The 18212-nt window shown below is 45.2% G+C and overlaps 1 long non-coding RNA gene across 1 annotated transcript; it reads left to right on the forward strand.

The window, feature by feature from the left end:
• The first annotated feature begins 470 nt into the window (after positions 1–470).
• Positions 471–13942, forward strand: LOC135447732 (uncharacterized). Its single transcript, XR_010440277.1, has 5 exons — positions 471–778; positions 4136–4318; positions 6091–6186; positions 11302–11771; positions 13648–13942. It is a non-coding gene; the product is annotated as an uncharacterized LOC135447732 (long non-coding RNA).
• Positions 13943–18212: the final 4270 nt, after the last annotated feature.

The following is an 18212-nucleotide window of genomic DNA, read 5'->3' on the forward strand; positions in this document are numbered from 1 at the left end:
TGCAAACCAAGATTAGAAATCCCCTTGGGGTGAGTGAGAGGGAACAGATTGTGCTGCCTGTGGATTGCCCTAGGGCTGGTTCTGAGCATTCCCTCTCCCAAAGCCTCAGCGGATTTTTAGGAAAGAAAAGCCCCAGTTCCCTCAGGCCCCTCATTGTCCTGCCTGTTTAACCCTGCTGTCTGCCCATCTCTGGCACAGAGGAGCCACCTGCCTGCTCTGGGGCCCCTCACAGATGTTTGTGGGCTGCTTTAGAACGGGGCAGCTGCCGTGCATTGATGGAAACCAACAGAACACCACAGCAGTTGTTCTTTCAGCTTCTGCAGGGACAAGTGTCTAAAGCAAAACCTGCTGCCTCTGGCTCTGTAACAGCATCAGACCCATCCAGAACATCAAAGCTGTCACTGAGCAAGCAACACAGAAGACATGACAAAATCACACAGTAGGCTGCACATAAAATAGTGTATTGATTTTCTATGTTTACCTCAAATAATCTTTTGGAGGTCTGAAACAAAACCAAGGCAGTGCTCGGTAGGTGTCAGCGCTTTGAGAGTGATTCCACAGCTCCAGCACCGCACCCATCAATTGGGTAACAGCTGAGCTGGGGAGGAAAACAACGCAGCTGGGTTTCCTTTCCTGCCCTTGACACCTGCGGATCTCTGGTGGCTGGCACGGCCCTGCTTGGATGTGTCACCTCGTGAGACAGCGCTTCTTGGGACAGCACCTTCCAGAGGCGTTGCATCAAAGAGGAATTCACTTCGGAATGTCGGTGTTTGTACTGGTTGGTATTGGCGATGAATTATTAATCACAGCTTTGCAGTTTACACTGCAGCCCAAAATCCCATTGTATTCCCAATTCTGACAGAAATAACCATTTAAAAATGCTTTGACATCTGCTTTTCTGGAGAATTGGGATCTGCTTTCTTTCCCTGATGGCTCTGTCACACTGTGAAAGGTAGCTGGGAAATACCTGGTGGTTTACAAATCCAACACAGCTCTAAGAGTTTGCAAGTCTGAAGCTGTGTGATTACCACAGACTGAGAGGTCTGTTAAATGAATAGATTTGGATTTTTTCTTTCCAGGAGGGAAGTTGAGCAGTTGGCTTTGCTTTGCTGTTCTGGCTCATATTTAAAGTCAGACATAAGTAGAGCTCACCTCAGCCCTTTCTTTCTTGGATTCAAAATCTTAGCAAGTTTGCAGATTTTTGACTTGAGATCACTTGGCTTCTTTTTTAGGGTCTTCTGATTTGAATGATTTGTTTTCAGGAGGCTTATCTGTCTTTAACAGTGCTTTGTAAACTGAGGGCCCAGATCCAGCTGAGATCAAAAGGTTCCCACCAGATTAAGGGAGGGAGGCAAATGAGACCCCTTTCAGAATTCAGAGACACAGACAGAGCTGTCATTAGCAAAGCAGACAGAGGGATTTCTCCTCTCCAGCCATAACTATTGGCCCTCTTATGCTCTTATGAGGTTATCCAACCTTGTACCACATTAGGATAGTAATAGCTCATCCAGTATCCCACTCTGAGTTATGCTGGATAACTATGTTCATCTGAAGGACAGAAAACAGAAATGGGAAATACCTGTTAAGGTATTGTCCAATACATTCATTAGGGGCTTGTCAGATGAGGGTAGAAAAAGGTTTAGTGTTCCTTAGCTTGACGCTTTCTAAATCCTTCTTTAATTTCCCTTTTCCTCCTCATATTCTCAAAAACAACCCTCACATCAAAGTGCTTTGGCTTCAGAATTTCAATCTTGAAATACAGTTCCATGATTTTCACATCCCCATCCCCAGAAATCTCACCCAGATCACCTAAGCTATTTCCTGAGTATATGCGTTGAAAATGATACAATTTTTAAAATTTTTTGAAGTGACTTGAGTCATGGGTTTGTTCACAGTTTATGTGACCTCTGCAGACCCCCATAAAGTAAATGAATATGGCAAACTTGCAGCAAATTTAGAGATTTGGGTCCTGTCCTTGCTCACAATGTAGTGTCAACAGCACACTCCATATTTATCATTTTCAGCTATCAGAAAACAGTCACAATATTTGCCAAACTCCTTGAAAAGACCAGAAATCCTTCAACGAATTAAGCCTACATATGAAACACCTCCTGTAGCTGAGTAAGTGCTAATTGAAATCGGTGTAAGTGCAGGGCACGGTGTCCAAGAGCCCGCCACGACCGCCCTGCCATTGCCGAGCATTCAGCCGAGAGACAGCGAGCGTGTGTGTGTCTGCGAGAGGGTGGGGTGGAATATTCATGCCATTGAAAAGACTCACGTTGTTACTTAACAACTACATTAACCTCCTGTCACAAGTCATGACCTTGTGCTGACCCTGGCCAGCAGAGCAGCCCAGCTCTGAAGTACAAAACATGAAAGCGGGAGAAGGAAGGAGCAGAGCAGGAGGAAAGCGCGGCTCTCCGTGGAAGAGGCTCCCAAAGGCGTTCAGACAAACGGGAACAAAGCCATCCCCAGCCAGGCTGGGAAGGGTTGTCCTGGGGAGCCTTTCAGAGCCAGCTGCAGCCTCACACCACCTTTCAAAGAGCACACAGACAGCACCTTTCCATCTCTTGATTCTGTCCTGCTTTGCTTTGCAGCACAGCTCTGTTTGCACAAGCACTGCTGTGTCGGGTTTTCTCGGCTGTTTGAAGGGCCTGGAAAGGCCCGGAGTGGCCTTGGGGCAGCCCGCGTATCGAAGGACGAGAAGAGGCTTCAGTTCTTCTTTCGGTTTTTATGTTTATTAATTGTTTATCTAAAAGATTTTCTTTCAGCCCAACAGAGGTCTGCTCAGCAGCCAGCCATGAGCACACTGTGCTGCCCTCCGGGCAGTCACCCATCTTTATACCCATGGTTACGTGTACAATATTTATCATTTTTCTCCAATACTATTTATTCTTATTACTCAGTGCACTTTCAGTAATAACCAATCCAAAAGTGCCACCATCAACAAAGAAGATGGAGGAGAAGAAGAAGAAGGACAGGACATGCCCCAATTCTTCTATCTTACTTCTCTAAACCTCTCTGTACATAAATCTTAAACTCTGTGTCTCACTCTCTAATTAACTGATCCCTTCACCATTCACCTCGGTGAAGTCTTCCTATCCTCATACAGGTGTCGTCTCCTGTGTAGGGTCAAAGTGCAGCCACCAGACACTTCTGGCAACATTCCAGGACTCCCGAGCCCCCCAAGGGTGGTCTCGGTGTCCCAGCACCTCAGGACTGAGATCCTGAGATCCGACAGTGCTGGAAGCTCATCCCACCTGAATTTCAATAATTCGGGGAAGGGAAAACTTCACTACCCAAAGATGCTGCTTCTGTACTGTAGCTTTTTGGTCCCTGGAGTAGTTTTGATAGCAGTGGTGGGAATTAAAACCCAAGTCTGCAGTGTCAGTATCAGGAAAAGGGCACAGTGACCCCAGTTTTAAGCAAGAAGGAAGAAGATGGGCTCTGATGGGCAAAGGTGGAAGGGCAGCAGGAATTTGTTTTGCAAAGAACAGTTGGAAAAGTTCAGTGGAGCTGTAAAATGGTCCTTTGAAGGCAGGCTGGGAATCTCAGGGAGGGCTGTGGAGAGAGATGATGGGAGATGCCTCTGGGTGAAGGGCTCTGAGGGGAAATATCAACTCACAGAAGCTCAGGCAAAGTGGGTTTTTTCCCTCTTATTTTCTAACAGAGTAGCAACAAAAGTGGTGACATCTCAGGGTGGCTTCAGTGAGCCTTGAGGAATTATTCACATGGTTTTGCTGAGCACAGCTTTTGGTCAGCAGGCACCTCACTGCTTGAGGAAGTGCTGACCCATCTGACCAGTGGCTCATTTATTCATTTGCCCTCTCCAGCAGACGTCAGGACAGGATGTTTTAGAGGAATTTCCATAAAGAGCCTTTCTAAAATAACCTGCTTCAAAAAGAGGCTCTTGGTGCAAGCAGAGATTGGCTTCTGTTCTGAAGCTTGAGGTTTATGAAAATCGCTGTTTCTCTTTGATTTTCCAGTAGTAAATAATTATAGGTTTGACATCCTCAAGCTTTTAAGTATCATGAGTCAGACATCCAGCTATGAGATGCTTCATAAAATTCTCAGTAACCTAAAAATAATAAACACTGGGTTATTTTTGCTTTCTTCCTGGATTTGCATCCTTTAGGGTTACAGGTTTTTGGTTTTCTCCTGTGGCTGTTTAAAGTGTCCTCCTCGTTCCAAAGGCTGAGGACTCCATGTGCACAGCAAGTTCCAGGAGTGAGGTCACCCAGGGAAGCTGGACAGCTCTCAGGAATTCCAACAAAACCCTGACAGCAAGCACAGGAGAGCTGGCACAGAATCCTCCAGGGTAAGCACGTGCCAGGCCAGGGAGCTCCCAGAGGTATAAAGCCATATATTCAGCTGGGCTGTATCTGCTGTTGGATCTCCAGGAGGCAGCAGCACAGAGCCCTTCCCGTCTGACACCAGCCAGGCCCTGCTCCCCTCCCACTTCCCTCTGCAGCTCAAAGCTGCTGGCCCAGCTCTCCCTGTTTACATGTTTCCAAATTCAGGGAGGAAAAGGGAATATCAAACAGACCTGGGCTCTTTTGAAGTGGCTGGAGGATGCTATCAGGTCCGGGGGGTGTGTTGTGCCTTTGAGGCTTGTTTGTCTTTCCCTGCCCCTTGTGTGCAGGCCTTTAACCATTCCAGTCTCCAAACCATCCCCATCCCAAAGGAGCTTTAACCATTCCCATTTCCAGAGCCATCCCAATCCCAGTGCAGCAGCCCTGGCTCCATGGCTGGGGTGGGCTGTGTTGAAACACTTCTCTGTGTGGTTTTCAGACATGGAAGTTTCTTTATTCTTTTAACATGGACTGAAATAAAATATTGTCTGCCCGGAAGAAGATCAGGGATTAGATTTGTTTTTAAGGAGGAGGTTTTGTCCCTTGGCAGAGCACTTCCTCCTTTAATGTCAGCTGCAGTGTTTGCCATTTGGAGACCTTCAGTCATCCACACACACCATTAAATAATGCCTTAAAATCACCCTACTCCTTTTCTCAGCTGTAGCATTTACACCAGGAGCTCGCCGCGACTTCGGGCTGCATCCTCAAACCCTTGTCTGTGCCTGCTCTCTCCTGGTCGCTGGCTGGAATTGCTGCCTGAGCGCTCAAATCGTGTTGAAAGTGGAACTCAGAGCACCTGGGATTTGCTGGGGTTTATTTCAGTCCCGCCCCACTTTGCCAAATCCTGTGAGAAATAGGTGAAAAAGGGTGCTTTTATCAATTAGAAAGTAGCGAGGCAGGTAAAATTTTGAAACTCCAAATTCTTGAAGTGAGTTACTGTTTTGAATATCAATACAAAAAAAAAAAAAAACAAACAATGCAAATATTTTCAATTCATTACTAAGAGCTTTTTTTAAATGCAGGCTCTGATTCATCGAGCCTTTTTATAGATTTTTCCAGGAACTGGACTAAAAGCAGCTCAGATGTAGAATCTCAGAATAACTGAGGTTGGAAAAGACCCTTAAGACCATTGAGTCCAGCAGTGCCAAGGCCACCACTAACCCGTGTCCCCAAGTGCCACATTTACACATCTTTTAAATCCCTCCAGGGATGGGGACTTCCCTATCCAGCCTGTTCCCTCCTTCTGGCACAAATTTGTGCCAGAATATGCAGCCAGCAACAGGTTGAAATATCCTTACTTTGATCCCATGGACTCCTGTGTTGTGCTACTTGCATTTAAAAAAGTTTAAATTCATTTTAGAAATTTTTTGAAAACCAAAATTATCAGCAATGTCTCTGAAAAAAACGCCAAAAATATGAAAATATTTCTTGACTCTTTTTCAAGTTTAATTTTTCCGTTTGTTTTCACTTTAAAAATATGAAATGTTTCAGTTCTATTTATATGAATAATTTTAGGTATTCTGAGTTTTAGGCAGCTGCTTAGCTGCTATTTCTGTTTGTAGATAATTAGTTATGCCCTAAATGGAAAGCAGCAGGAATTTTTAATTCTTTAGTGTTCTAGCCAGTGAGTTCAGGTAACCAGGAAAGGAAGCAGGGTTGATGTTTGAGCACAGGCTGGATTCTTTATTAACTGAGCTTTTCTCCTACTGTGATCAGCCTTTTTTTCTCACCTCTCTAGGGCTGGTGAAGGCAAAGTTGGGTTCTACAGGATCCTCCTTCTTTGTTTCCCAGATTCCTGGGACACCTTTGCAGAGCTTAGAGTGCAGCAACAGTGGTAAAGTATATTTACTCTTCTGCTAAAATTGTTTTTCACATCCCTTTCCTTACCTGGGAAGAGTTCCCTCTGCTGTTGAAAATCACTGTTGGGTGATTTTTATGTAGGAGCAATTTGTAAAGGTTTGGAGACCTGGTGATTGCACAGGGTGTCTATAGCAGAAAAAGTCTGCAAGATTCAGATTTAAATGATCAGAAATCTTCCTGAGAACCTTATGTTCTGGTGTGGTTTGTTCTTAAATTTTGGGGTGTGATGCTTAGGAAAAAAGGTTGGAAGCAGCCTGAGATGTCCTGGCCAATCTTCCCTGGATTATACAGAGGAATTGCATTGAATCCTGCAAAAAATACCTCCTGCAGATTGGTAAACTTTGTGCTTGAGTGGTTATAAAGCATGGGCAGAGATTAAAGAGTCATCTTTAATTGGATGCCTTTTTAGAGTCCAAAAACATTGTGTGATTTCTTTTCCTTCTAAGTATTGTCTTATGCCAAAATCTTCTCTTTCTCCTGTAATTTGTCATAAAATTGCTCTCCCAGTCTTAGGGACGTGGTGATAATTTCCATGACAACACAGAAAGCTTCCAGAAACAGAGATTTCTGACTAAATATATGAAGGTTGTTGAAAAGCACAACTGGGAGAGTTCTGCCTACCCACTGTAAATAACAGACAGAAAAGTTAAGGTTACATGATCTCATCTTTTGAAACTGAAATGTTCTTCACATCATGTTGATTTACTGAATGTCAGATTTTTTTTAATTGAGTGAACAAGCATCTCTCCAAACAATAGCAATAAGCCCTTAATATGCTGATCCACAAAGCCTTGCTCTGTGGCATGGTTTTAAATAAAAATGCACAGAACAAATACCCAGAACTGAGGCTGTCTGACAAGATGGCTGGAAACCATTGAAACACTTCTAATCCAGCATTTGGTCTGAATGCAAAACTCTGTGAAAGTGCAAATGTAATTGAAAAATGTGCTCAGATCTCAGCCTGCAGTTTAAACCCATGATAAACTAAATCCTAAAGCCTCATGTTTGGAAATGTTCAAAAACAAACTCCAACCCTGAGCTGTGATTTCTCCTGTTGGCTGATCTACCTTTGATGGAGTATCCAGTTTCTGGATGTCAAATGGGTTTTTTGGCAGTTTTGCAGGATTTTCACCACCATTCCCTGTTACATGAACAGCACCCCTGGGTTTGATGCTTTCTGAGGCAGGATTAAGCCAATCCTTCAGCAACTTAAAAAGAGAAGCACTGGGCCTTGCAGCAGGATCAGTTCCATGGAGTTGCATGTTGGGGAAGGAGTCAACTTTTTAATAAATGTATTTACAGGTTTAGAAAAGCTCTCCCTGAAAGTGATGTTCATCGTGGCCTGTGTGCTGCACCCACACTCTGCAGTGACTGATGGTTCCTAATTCATGGAAAATGGGAATGCTTGGCCTTTCACCCTGCCTTGCTCTTTTATTCTCCTTCCTCCTTACACATCTCAATCCCTGCAATTTAACCTGGTGAGAGAACTGGCCATTCCCACCTTTCTTGATAAATGCTCCATGTGCATGGAAAGTCATGCAAATCAGCTGTTGAATTTTTGTCTTACTTAATTGCAAAGCTCTGTGTAAACAAGCTGATGGTGTTTTGTTTGCTGACAGGAAAAAAAACCCCCAAAATTGGGACAGTTTATATTTGGCACTGCTTGGGTTTCGTGGGTGGCTTATGGCCTAATCCTGATGGAGACATTTGGTTTCTATTGTATGCTAGAACATAACAAGATTTTAGAAAAGAAATCCTGACTCTTCTTGATGTGAAGTGTTTGATTCAGCCCTGATCCATTCTTTTCCCTTCTGTAATATTAATAAAATCTGAAGTAGCAAATGAAAAGGGATTAATTGCATACTGGCATCCAACAGCTTTGATTCTGTTTCTTCCAAATTTTCTGTTGCTGCTTTCATTGCTAGAAGGCTGTAAAATGTCACAATGCTCTGTGGGTGAAATTTCATTTGCAGAGGTAGAAATAATTCCAAAAGGGGAGGAAAAGAGATTTTTGCATGTTAGGTTTTCTGTGTCAAGCCTTGTACCCTGGGAGAGTCCAGGAACTATATTTTTGTATATGGCAGCATGCAGGGACACCACCTCTCTTCCCACAGCACGAGGATAATGCTCAGGATTGGGGCTTGAGGGGGAAAAATCCTCACTGTGTGAGGCACTGGCCTTTGCCAAGCAGCCTCAGGTTCTCCAGAATCCACTCCCACCTTTCCTGGTTTGCTGTCACACTGTGCCTCAGGATGCTCTGGGTGTTGCCTCTGAGCAGACTTTTCAGAGAGCTCCTTTGCAGGTGTCTGCCACATTCCAGGGAATTATGCAACAAAAACCTCCCTCATTTCCCCTGGGACAGACTCATGAGATAAATTCAGGAGATTCCCACCTCCTGGTTATCCAGACATCCACAAAATGGGAGCTGGGACCTCCACTTGGGTGCTCCAGGAGCTGATCCACAGAGAAGGCTGGACAAGTATTAATGATGATGTGATTTGGGGGAAAAAGGAAATCCATCTTTTCATACAACACAATCTTAAATTGGATCAGCCTCTTGGATTTCCAAAGGACATTGGCTCAGCCCATGACTCCTTTTCATTCCACAACAGCCTGTGGTATTTTAGTGATAGGGAACTGTGGGGAGCTACATAAGCCTTGTTGTTCTGGGCCAAAAATAGTTTCACAAGAAGTGACTCCTGCCAAAGAATTGGTTCTCTTAAGTCGCAGACTTTGGCCTCAAAGTGTTGTGGAATGCCATGAGCTCTAAATGCAGGAGCAAAAACATATTTGCAGGCAGAGTTTCATTTGATTCTATCAGTGGGGACGCCGAGTAGTATAAATAAATGAATTTCAGGAACAGACTGTATCTAGCTCTAATTAAAGGAAGATTTCAAAAATTGCCAGATTAAGTAAATACTGTATTAGCTCTGCCTGTTACAGCCATGGCAAACCAGCCCATTTGGAAGCTGAATTGTTTCCTGGAGGCACATAAGAAGAGAGTGTGTTCTACATGTTATTTTAGCACAGAAAGTCTGGGATGAGCAAAACACTCCTTATGCCCAAATTAAGAGCCCAAATACTGCTCTGCAGGCTGTGGTGGTTTTCTGTGCTGGGCAGGAATTGCCCCTCAGTTTCTGTAGTAACAGAGCTCCCAGAAACATTTAATGGGAGGGAAAACTCCTGGGAACTGCTCTAGGAAATTTCACCTCAGGCTCATTTTGCTTTTGGTGTCTCAAACAAGAGAGACTCTGAACCATGGGGAGATTTGATAGGAAAACAAGAGAAATATGATGCAGTTGTACCCTCATCTGTGAGAGTTCCTTGGTACAGCCTTTGCTCAGAGGTTTTGTGCCACAGGAAGAGCCACTGGAGTGCCCAGTCCTTGTGGGTGTCATTTGTTCCTCTTGGCTTTTTCAAAGAGCTAATGGTCAGCATTAAAATATGTGGGCTAATGAGATCATATCAAACCTATTTCAGCTGAAAATTTAATTTAAAAAATTGTCATCTCTTCATAAAAGGAACTAGCACGGCCTCTCTTTAGGTCTTTGCAGTAGAAGTTCATGCAATGTACAGCAAAGGCTGAGGCAGGAAAATCTCTCTTGCAGCATGAGGGCAGAGCTCATCTCTCCACACTAAATATTTGCCACACCAGAGAGTTGTCCAGATTCTCCTTATAGGATCTTTTAGACAAGGTTTTATATCTATTGTGTAAGGTTGATATATAAGGTGTGCCCAAATAAGGGAAAAATAGGTTTCTCTGTGAGGCACAATTCATCTCACCCTGGCAGAGATATTTCCAGATGTCCAGGATAAGACAAAGTGTGTCCTTCGAGTGCTTACTTCTCCCAGTTGTAGAGAGAAGTTGGAAAACTGGCCCTTAGATATATTTATGTGTGCTCTGGAGAGATCCAGAGGTACTGCCATTAATCTGGGCTGCGTGCTCTCCAGGGGTGCCAGCAGATAATCCCTCTGGCCAGCTCTTTACCTATTAACAAATACAGAACATTCTCACCCTGGATTTTCTTTAATGCAAATGAATGATTTCAAGTGTTGCAGTCTTAGAAATAATTTAGGGAGCCTTCATTTTTTGTGATGGTGTAGTGTCACCCAGAAATATGTTAGAAAAAGACAAAGGAGATGATTTAAAATTTGGGACAAATCTGAGGAATTCAGTAAGGAACACTCAACTGGGATTCCTGAGTGTAATTACTCTGCTTGGATTTCTCCTGTAATTTATGGCAGCCTGTCCAAGCAGAAACCACTCTGGCAGTGTTCCAGCAGGCTGACAGGATACAGGTTAAAACCCATCCAGCTTCCAAAGGGATGGTTCCTCCCTTCCCACTCCCTTTCTTTCCACATTATGTCTTCAAAATGAGCAAGCCCAGTGCAAATCTTTGCACAGTCTGGCCCCATCTCCTGCCTTCTCCTGCCTGCTGAAGTGCTCAGTGCACCACCAGTGCTCCAGAGATCTGGTCAAAATCTTCATCTTAAGGTGGGAAAAAAAGAAAGTTTTGAGGGAAATATTATCACTGGCTCTGAGACTTTCCAGTGTAAGATCAGCACCCTTGTTTCCCACTGCTCTCTGCATTAGGGCTGTTTTAGTGGAAGTGCTGCTTGCTTCATGTCAGCAGTTCAGGGGTGCTCTGGGTGTTATCTGTGGCAGCTGCAGGTAAAGGAGTCACCTTCCAAGGCTTTCAGGGAGCAGGTGTGCTGAGGAGGAAGTTTGTGGGTAACTCCTGTTCTGCAGGATCACAGAACCATTGGTGTGGAGCCTCAGGAGTGCTGCAGGAGATGTCCATGCACCCACACCTGGCTGGGCTGATATCAGGGGAGGAGCACTGGGCTCCCAGTGCCCACACTGGGCACTCACTGATGATGCCAACATGGATTTTTCAGCTCAGACCAGGACACAGAAATTGAAAATGAGGGGTTTGAAAGTGTAGCTAAGCAGGGCACAGCTTCCTGTGGCAGGATGTACACCAGCAGTGTGGGGAACCTCGGGGATGTGGAATCAGTCCTTGGGTTTGGAAGGAAGGCTCGGGCTGCACGCAGGAACGTCTTTGGTTACCAGTAGGTGTCATTGCAGGTTTGCAGTCACTGGGGCCTCAGCACTTGTGACAAGCACCCCAACCACGACGCTGCTTCTTGGAACCTCACCTGCTGCCATGGATGGAGCCAGTTTATAATTCCCACACCACGGGGAATCCATGGCCACTTTGCTCAGGAATTCCTGCTCAGTCTTGTTCCTTAGCTAACAAATCTGTCCCCAGCACTCCAAGGGTGTGGAGCAGGCAGCTTGGTTTCTTCTGGGCATACACTCCACACAGAGGGCACCTTTGGGACCCTCTCTCTACAATGGAAATGTGACTTGGCCAACATTCCCAAATCACCATCGACTGAGCCATCTCAGATTTCAAAGGAGCCCAGGCTGCTTGACTGTCGGGAGACTGGATCTAGAAAAACAACCTTTGCATCACTGCTGTGCTGTTCCTTGGATGGATCATGTTCTGCCTGCCTTGCCCGGTGGCTGCAGCACGTTTGTGTCAGCAGGAGGAGGTGAGCAGCCTGTGAGGCACAGCAAGCAGCTGGGGGTCCCTAAATCCCACCTGAGCCCCCATCTCCATGGACATCAACCCATATCTGTACCCACTCCAGGCTCTTTGGATGTCACAGATAAAAAATACAATCCCAGTTTCAGCCTCATTCCTGCCCCAGTAACTCCTGTCCTGCACCAAGCATGGGTGGCCAGGGCTGGGGCAGGAGCAGGGAAGGTCTCTGGCACTCTCTGAGTGCCACTCCCAGCCCCAGCTCTGCTGCAATTATTTCACCCTCAGATTCCATTTCCTTTTTCAGAGCTGTAGCACAATGACATCTATACATGTGTATAATATACTCTGCCCTTTCTCTTCCTGTGTTGCTCCTGACTGATTAGAGGAGAAATTCTTGTTCTCAGTCCCAAGGCATTTGTTCTTGCTTCCCATTACCAAGATCCAGCTCTCCAGAGGAATGCCATTCTTCCTGTAGGGCACTGCATGGTAATGGTGCCTCCCAGCTTTACAGCATCAGCAAGTTTCACTCACCTGTTCTGACAATCCCTGCCAGGGTCCTGCAGAAAAATATTTTACAGGTCTGGTTGTAAGTCTATAAGTCTGATCCTTCATCAATTTGAGGAACTGGCCAACACCAGTACCCAGTCCATTATTTGGACCATTCTGTTATCACTTATTTTTAAAATAGTTTTCTATCTACAGCAAAATTCTTACAGCAAGGCTTGCTTTCTGTGGTTTAACTCTGATGTCTCAGCTGATGTTTTGCCAAATTCTGCCCTGATGTCCCCATGGATCAATTGCACACCCATGGACATCTGGTGAACTGCCATTCCCTCCCATCCCATCCCCAATGCTTGTGTGGATGCCTGAGTGGGAGCAGTCAAAGCACATCCTTTGGGACTTTGCTAGTGGAAAATGTTGGCCCTGGTAAAAGCTGGTCTGGTGTAAAGAACCCTCCTTCACACAGCCCTTGTGTCCCTCACAAGTGGCACAACAAAAACCTGAAAAGTGACACAGAAAATCCTCCAGGGAAAATGTAGGGGAGAGAGAGGTGAAGAACAAGAGGAACAACTTGAAGAACTAAGAATGAAACAACTGTTACCCTTTAACTAATTATCTAGATCAAACTAATTTTGGTTTATGCTTCCTTAAAGCTAATACTGACTCCCAATCCCAGATTTAGTGAATGAAAGAGTGGTCTGCAGCAGCTGCAGCTTTTCTGCCTGAAGAATATGATGGAGCACACTGGCCAGACTGCACTCCCTTTTCTATTTAGATTCAGTAAATTTATAAAAGAGGTGGTTTCAGGGCAACAGTTTTTCAAGGCTTGTAAGAATCTAGTGACTGGAGCACACTGTAGCACCAGACAATGTTCAAGCTCCCTTTTTCTATTTAGAATTCAGGTTAAATTATTTTTATTAAAAGAGGGTGGAATTTCAAGGCAAACATTTATTCAAGAAATCTCATGTATACAGAAGTACTAATAGAAAAACAGATTGACAATGGCAAGTTCCTTTCCTTTCCTTTCCTTTCCTTTCCTTTCCTTTCCTTTCCTTTCCTTTCCTTTCCTTTCCTTTCCTTTCCTTTCCTTTCCTTTCCTTTCCTTCCTTCTTCCTTTCCTTTCCTTTCCTTCCTTTCCTTTCCTTTCCTTTCCTTTCCTTTCCTTCTTCCTTTCCTTTCCTTCCTTCCTTTCCTTTCCTTCCTTTCCTTTCCTTTCCTTCCCTTCCCTTCCCTTCCCTTCCCTTTTTTCCTGTATTATTGCTTGAAAAATGATGGTACTAAATTTATGTTTTTAAAATTTTTGGCTGCCATGAAACTCACACAATGAACTGAGCCAAGTAGCTCCTTATAGATCATTTTATTTCCTGCTCTTTTCTTCACAGGTAGTGATGATCTCTTTTTGGAGTTCAACACTGAGAGGTAAATTTGGTGTGAAGAGTCAGAAGAGCACTCAGAGATCCTGGTGCTTATGTAGCTGCCTTCAGCATCAGAGACAGCAGAGGGAGGGAGACACACCAAAGAAGGAACATAACCAGAAAACTGAATTTAAATAGTATGACCCAAATTTTCCATGACCATTTTAATCAGTATCTCCTCAGTTGCTTTTATGCCCTGCTAAGAAACAGCCCAAGAGAGTCCTGTTTATTTTTATGTGAGAGCTCTTTCTGAGACCTGGATTTCTGGGCAGGCACAGCTCCTGCCATCACTGATGTTGTAATAAATGAAGATGTTTGGTGAGCTGGGATGTCCCCAGGCCACTGCCCCATCTCCAGCTCGTGGCACAGCAAGTGTGCAGCACTTGGAGAGCTGCTGATGGCAGAGAGCATCTTTTAAACACTGCTTGAGCTTTAAAGGCAGGGTGATGCTGCTGCTGCTGCTGGGTTCAGGCTTTGTTTTGCTCCCTGAATTCTTGTGGTCAGATTATTTACTTTATTGTGCCATTCAAAAGCAGTGGGGAGGTAATTCTTTGTCTGTGTGTTTTTCCATTGATGTTGAGCAGGGCTGGATGATTACATGGGTTATGCTTTGTTAATTAGGAGCACTTAGAGAAAAATCCCCTTGCATTGTTGCTGTGGAGGGTGGGTGAGTGTGCAGCCTCTCCAGAACCAATTCCCAGCTGTGCAGCTCCAAGGGCATGGCCACATCACACAATGGAGTGTGGGGCAGCCAGGCCCAGGGAATTCTGACCAAACCAGCTCCCAGACTGGGAGCAGCAGGGCTGTGTTAGCACAGGGCTGCAGTTTGCAGCCAGAATTGTCAATCAGAATGCAGCTTGCAGGGCTGGGCCTGGCGTGGCTGCACTCCCTGGATGTACCAGCAGGACCCCACGACCTTCTGTACCATATAGAACCTATATGCACCTATAAATAATCCATGGGGCTGCTGCTGCAGGATCAGATTTGTTATGTGATAGTCCCGTGGCCCACAGGTGGATCAGGGCTCCCACAGCCCTTGGAGCCATCTGGCACTGCACAAAAGGGAATTGGATATCCCAAAGACACCAATCCAGGAATTCTTGGGCCAGGGTGAATCTCACTGGGCTATTCCTGGAAAGTGAATGCCAAATATGCACAAGGAGTTTAAAGCAAATCAGCAAGGCCACTGAACAGGCAGAGTTTTGTTTATACAGCTCTGAAACCTTTTCCGTGTGATTTCATGGAGACACAGAAGATTCCAAGGCTGCCCTGCACAGCTCTCCCTGCAGCTGCAGCTGTGCCTTGGGGAGATGGGAGCCCTGCTTCACCTGCAGGGTGGAACTGCCTCCCCAGCCTCAGAGATGCCTTTTGCTAGGGATGATTTTCAGATTTTCAGTCTGGGTTAAACCCTCAGCTAACAAAAGCCAGGATTTCTTTTGATCCCCAAAACTCTCGTGGTGCTATGGCAATTTACAGCACTCAAAAACGTGGCTCAGGCACATATTAACAAAAATCCCAGGCTGCAGAGAGCATTTGCAACAGGAAACCCTGCACCAGAGCAGTTCTATTCCAGATCCCTCCCTTGGAGAATATGCACAAGGTGAAGAGGAGGCAGCCTGCCAACCCGACCTTGTTTTAATTCAGCTCCCTGTGAGACATCAATCTGGGTTTCTACTTCTGGGATTCACTTGCCTTAGAAACAGTTGCTCATTCCTAGGTTTATCCAGAAGCTACAGAGCTCTTACAGCTTTTGTTTGTAATTAGAGAGCAAAGTTTAATCCCCACTTCCTGCCCTATTAATAACAAACCATCAGCTCTTCTCCTGCACAAGGGAGCAGCAATTGAATATTAAAAACACTCTGACACCTGGCTTGCACACAGGGGTTTTGATCAATAGATCTCAAAACACTTTGCAAAGGAAGGAAAAAATCATTTTAATTTCACTGGAACTGCAGCGCAGGGGTGGGACAAGCACTCTGCAGTGCTCCTGGCCCCTTGGAAAACATGTCCAACACACAGGGAATGTGAAGACATGGGATCAGAGAAACTGCTAGTGTCCCATAAAGGACATTCCAAAATACACAGAGAAGCACTAAAAAAGAGATTTAAATTAGGATCTTCCAGTTCTGTTTGAAGGCTGAAGCTGGATGCTGAAAACTGGCAGGTCTGGCCTAGGGAATTTTTATGTGGCCCATTTTAGAAATAGAATGTTTGGAGCTGTGGGCAGGAGTTTGACCTTTTCCTAAATCACTCCTAAAAAGAGTTCTAGAATCCTACTGCATCTTTATCCTGAAAGCATTAGAACCTATGTCTATCTTAAAAATAGGATTTGTACCTCTCAGCCCACAAAAATGCTTGCTGTCCAGCTTTTCTGGCTGTATCATTCACCACTCAAAATCCACTGTTAGCAGGTCTGTTATTTAAATCTGTCTGAATCCTGGTGACAAACTGGCCTGAGGATTTCCTGCCATGAAAGGAGTTTGTTTTTTTCATGCAGCTTAGGGACGAGTGGTGTTGAGCAAGAGGATTTGTCAGCTGATTCCCTTCAGACATTTGTTATCATTTGGTGGGAAGATGCAGAATTTACTATTCTCAGCAGCAGGCTGATCTACTGAATGTCCCTGTGCTGCTGCCATGGGCTGGGGAGGGAGGGAGGGAGGGAGGGAGGGATGTCCTTACCTTTGCTCCTTGTGGGAGTGAATTGGGCATCAGCTGTGGGGTCACTGCACTGATGTGCAAGCTGGGGCTGCAGAGGTGCCCTCTGTGGAGAGCACGTTCCTGTCACAGCCCATCACATGCCAAAGCATCAGCCCCACAAAGGAGCACGTGGTGCCCTTGCTCAGATTGTTTCAGGAAGAAAAACAAGGATTTGGGGTGGGCTGAGTAACTCAGGGTGGAAACAGAGAGGTCGAGACTGTTGTGCTTGGCTGAAGAGGGAGGGCATGTAATGCATTTAATTAAGTGTTTGTGAAATTGTTGTTTTCTTTTCCTTTCAATCCTTGTATCAATGATTAGAAGTTTATGTTGATGGGCAAGAAATGCAATAATTCTCCAAATGAAAACTTCTTTCCCTGGCAGAGTAGGTGAGAATTACAAGGAGAAAGACAAACGTGGTGCACTGATCAGTAGAAATGTATTCTGACATGGAGACAGTGTCTTGTCCTCGTAGGAGGGCCTGCAAATGAAATCAAACCAGGTCACTTTTGGTGTAAGAAGTGATGGTTGGTCCAAAAAATCAAATTAATTTGAAATCTGCTTTAAATTGAAGTTTTCTGCACTGGGTAGAGCAGAACATGGAACAGACCTGGTTGCATAGGAAAGGTCCACACAGGAAGGGAAAATAAATAACAGCCAGCAGTACTCCCAGAGGAATCCCATCTCCTGCATGTGCAGGGTGCAGGAAGGACTGAGCTGCACTTTGTGTCCAGGCAGAGCCACTGTGAGAAACTCGAGGCACATTTTGCAACGCGGCGTGGGAACGGTGCCCGGAGCCGAGCAGGAGCACGAGGGACGAGCAGAGGGAGCCCGGAGCAGGAAGTCCCCAAAGTCCCACACATTTACCCATGGCTCCAGCACAGCCATCCCAGATGGGCTGAGGCTGCTGCAGAACCCATCTTTTTTATTCCTCTGCATGTGTCTCTCTGGATTTAGCAGCTCACCACTCCGTGCTCCCCCTCTCCTCTCCCCACTCTCCCCCACTCTGACCTCACACCATGAAACTGTCAGAGTGAGGAAACAGTTTGAGCTGAAACATTCATTCCACATTACGTGATTCTAGATTAAAGGCAGGAAGCATTTAACCCTTTGAGAGCCTTTCCCCTCAGCCTGGGATGCCTTGGCTTTCAAACTCCCTTCAAACCACGCGTAAGTGGGTGATGAGAATTGGTGTTTTTAGATGTCTGTTCTTGTCTTACCAGTGGCTCTTCCCAGAAGCCACAGCACTGGAGTTCAGGAGTGTCTGGACTTTGCAAACTGAACACATTCTCCCTACTCAAGATTTTTGATTTTTCCAGTGCTGAGATGTATTTGCAGTGTGGTGAAAATGTGCATTTCCAAATGTACAAAGAGATGAACCTCTGGCTCCATGTGCTTCACTTCATGCCACAGTTTGAGGTTCAGGTTCATTCCATTTCCTTCATTCATTCCAGTTTGAGGTTCAGAAGTGCAAATGGCTAAAACTAAAGCTACAAAAACAGATAAAATGAGGACTTTCAATGATTAGCACTCAGGATTTAGAAACAAAACTTCTTGCTTTCTTTAAAGCTGCCTAATAAATAACTCCCACAGAACAGCACTTCCATGTAAAATGTATCATTTCACAGGCCTGACACAAATATGTATTCTGGGCTTTAAAAGCTGCTCTTTTGGCAGATTAGGGCTCTCCTGAGAGCCAGCTCCTGCTCTCCAGCACAGAATGATGAACACTTGTCAGATATATTTGGTATCTGGTGCTAACTCTGGGATTCTGCACTCCCTAGGTGGTCTTGGCAGCTGAAAGGGTGGAGGAGAAGGGCAAGTCCAACCCTCCATCC

This window comes from Zonotrichia leucophrys, chromosome 4A (assembly GCF_028769735.1).
Source record: "Zonotrichia leucophrys gambelii isolate GWCS_2022_RI chromosome 4A, RI_Zleu_2.0, whole genome shotgun sequence".
Lineage (NCBI taxonomy): Eukaryota > Metazoa > Chordata > Aves > Passeriformes > Passerellidae > Zonotrichia > Zonotrichia leucophrys.